The 3,767-nt window shown below is 45.2% G+C and overlaps 1 pseudogene; it reads left to right on the top strand.

The window, feature by feature from the left end:
- The first annotated feature begins 1,299 nt into the window (after positions 1-1,299).
- Positions 1,300-3,527, top strand: LOC147431546 (uncharacterized; annotated as a pseudogene).
- Positions 3,528-3,767: the final 240 nt, after the last annotated feature.

Below are 3,767 nucleotides of genomic sequence, written 5' to 3'. Positions count from 1 at the left end.
GGTCTACATGTGTTAAGGCAGACCAGGGTCAACGGGTTGGTGAGGCATGGATTGTGAATGAGAGATCACAAGTTGGCGGGGTCCACGTTGGGGTATGCAAGTTGGGCCCCTCACTAGGAAAATGGGAGACAATGGAAGTGGGCCTAGATTATTGGCATCACATGTAGCCCATGGGGTTATAGGACCAAGTGTAATGGCATGGATGGACTGCCCATAAAGGAAGGTCTGCAACATGGGGTTGCAATATAAAGCGAGGGGATTACAGCCATCTTTGAGGCCAAATGCCTAAGGTCCTAGGGATAAATAGACACTACTACAAGTTTGAAATACCCAAATGATTTCAAATAGACTCATGAAATCATGGAGTAAATATGTATAAAATTCAAATAAATTATCATCAATGATGACAACCATGGCAAGAATGCATAGTCTGATTTCACACCTCAAGTGGACATTTTTTGATTGCCAAATGGATTTGTGAGGCTCATTTCTAGCAAAGCAAAATTTTTGTGTATAAGTTAGTTTCTAGTAGCAAGTGCTAGAATAGAGAGGTGGCAACAAATATGAGCCACTTGGGTGGTGATATTGGTAGGTAGCATGATGCGAGGGTGTGTGTAGTTGGGTGACTAAGAGTGTGGGTGACATGCTTCATCGAAGGGCTCAAGGAAGGCCTTGCAATGGTGTGGTGAGAGTTGGGTGCACAACTCACTTTGGGCGAGAGTTCCGACGCTTTGGAATGGTTGGGATAATTGGGGTTGGATCCCTACAATGCAAACTAGAGGGGAGAGGAATTGCATGTGGAAAGAGGGCTTCCTACTACCTCTTGTGCCCGGCAAGCAGCACATCATAGGTTGTAGGACAAGGAGGGAACGAGGAGAGCGATGGGGAAGTTGTACAAAGCACATGACAATGGCAGCGTTAATGTGGGTCTCTGAAACCTGTGGGTACTCTAGCGTGCTTTTGGGTTGTATTTTATGGCATCACCTCCTACACCAAGGACCACGTGCCGGTGTGCGGTCCACTATCAACAATGCTGAACTTTTTTTTTCCCAAAACTTGACAAAATTGCTCACGGGTCCAATGTTTTTTAATCGTTACATTTTGAACTTGCCTTTAAGAAAACCGGGAAACTTACAGCAAGGATCGGCGGTCCAATAGCAGTTGTGTGGTCCAATGGAGTAATAAAAAAATACTATTCTTCCAAACATACAAAATTCCTTTTCTTGAACTTGCCAAGAGGAAATTTCAAAGCATTACGTTATTTTTTCCATTTTTTACACTGTTTTTCTCTATTTTGGGATGGAGTTTCTCCTTTTGTTCTTGCCCTCACCTGGCATTTTTGAAATTGAAAACGACACAGTATGTCGCTACAATTTTAAACAAATCCTTAAAACTGTGAATCTGTTGATGATGCTTTTATCACTCCAAAGGAGCAAGGTCAATGTGAGGTAAGCAAGACAAAGAGGTGGTGTATAGTTTCTCTCTCTCTCTCTCTCTCTCTCTCTCTCTCTCTCTCTCTCTCTCTCTCTCTCGTTGTGCAACTACTGGTGTGCATGGTAATTGTTCTTTTCGTAGGCAACCAATATTGCCTATATTGATCCCTTGCTATACATATAACTACGTTGGAGATGCTCTATCTCTCTCTTATTCTTGCTCACTTGCTTGCTTGCACGTGTGTTCATCACTACAATTGATGCAATTAACACATCTCTCTCTCTCTCTCTCTCTCTCTCTCTCTCTCTCTCTCTCTCTCCCCCCCGCCCCCCCCAAAAGCAAGGATTTTGTGCCACAAAGCCTTGCAAGATTGTGCGATAGGAGAGACATGGAGCCTGTACGACAACAAGAGTAGGAGAAGTGGGAGGAAGCAAAAAGATTAGGGGGAATGGAAGAAGGTGGGCAAAGGGAAGGAGAATATTCCTATGTATTGAATTTGTTTAAGAGTATGCCACATACCTTTAAAAAAAATAAAATTTACAAAGCAAATCAGAGCTCGAAAAATAGTAGCGTTGTTGAGTGGACGACCTTTAACCTTGTCTCTCGGTTGCAAACGACGCTCGGAAAATAGTAGCGTTGTTGAGTGGACGACCTTCAACCTTGTCTCTCAGTTGCAAACGACGCTTGTTTGCATGCTAACCCACATCTCTCTCTCTCTCTCTCTCTCTCTCTCTCTCTCTCTCGGAGACTACATAGTAGGTTCTTTGTGTGTGTGTTTTTTCCCGTGATCATGAAGTTGTAAATTCTGGCATAGCTATACGCAATCTAGGTTAAGGTGGTTGAGTATAGCTTGAATAGTTTGCAAGAGGTTTTACGACCCTGTGTGTGTGTGTGTGTGTGTGTGTGTTGTGAGGAGGAAGACCTAGGGCTTAGGGGAAGTGTAGCCTCTATAAAAGCTGAGGAGGATGGCAAAGAGAAGGGCAAGAGGTGCATGCACAGTCTGAGGAGGATGGGCATGCAACCTGCATACAAAGGACGAGGGGGATTACATACGCAGAGTACATGATACGAGTTGAGGGAATCTGGCATCTTTAAAGTATTATTAGTAGTATTTTATAAAAGCGAACCAGTATGTAATAGATCAATATTAAACTGAGACACATTTTTTTTTAGGGAAATAATTGCAGCAAGGACCGCACGCACGCCGACGCGCGGTCCTCCGGGCAGCTAGCTGGGGCGGTGGTTAACATCTATGGAGAAGTCGTCAGGGGTCCTACTCTCTCGCTCTCGTCATCACTGGAGGTTAATCTCTGTTGCCCAGCGCCTGCACATTCAACATCTCGTGAAGGCACTCTGATATGAATACACTGCATAAGAAGCTCCTTCCACGACTCCTCGATTGGAAGCAATCGCAAGCAGAGAGCAGCAACTGGTGGTGTACTTCCTCGCTGCTTGTTCTCGTATTGGTGGGCTTACTCCTGCAGTGGAACGAGTATCCCTCACAGCCCTCTGTTGCATCTAGTTGGCCTAGTTGCTTACCTGTCCCAATGGTCTCACAGAGCATGCTCCAGCCTCCAGGTTTACCTCTTATTGCTTCACCGCACATCATCTTACCTCTCAATCCTTATTGCTTCACCGCACATCATCTTACCTCTCAATCCTCCTCATTTATGGCCCTTTCTCGGGCACACGCATGGGGAAGGGTAAGAGCCCCTCGGAACCAGCTAGTGGAAGTCGTATAAACAGGGGGGAAATAATACACGAACTCCACTCTACATTTGGCACGACAGCGATACGCAACTCTGCTTAAAAATTCCAACAGCATCTCCATCTCTAGCAACTACACTTGGCCGTCGTCTGCATCCTCCTTGGCCTCCTCATCCACCTCAACATCAACTCATCCACCCTCCTCTCATAGCTTTGCTACCCCTTATCCACGAGAGGCCTTTCCTGAGGCCTTCTCGTTTGTGAAGAAGACAGAGTTCTACTCGCCTTTTCCTGCACCGAGCATCGCCCTCGGTTCCATCCATAATACGGTTTCCTTCCTCCGCCTTTTTTACAACCTCGTTGACGTCAACTCTCTTGTGGTGTGATCAGCCCCTTGTAGCGCAGTGCACCCAGTTTAACTCTTGGACACAGCAGAAGCTTCAACTTGGAAGGCTGGAAACAAAAAAACGCTAATCAATTTACTCTTATTTTTAAAGCTAACTTAGGGGTCGCTCGAAATACTGCTCTACCGTGAAAGCTGCAAACAACAAAAACATTATTTAGGCAGGTCAAAAACGGGAGTTGAGCGATAGGGTAGGATTTTAAGATCAGATATTCTCTATTAT

Source organism: Adiantum capillus-veneris, chromosome 21 (assembly GCF_014529385.1).
Source record: "Adiantum capillus-veneris isolate H3 chromosome 21, ASM1452938v2, whole genome shotgun sequence".
NCBI classification, from domain to species: domain Eukaryota; kingdom Viridiplantae; phylum Streptophyta; class Polypodiopsida; order Polypodiales; family Pteridaceae; genus Adiantum; species Adiantum capillus-veneris.
This window is presented reverse-complemented; position numbering and strand designations above follow the sequence as displayed.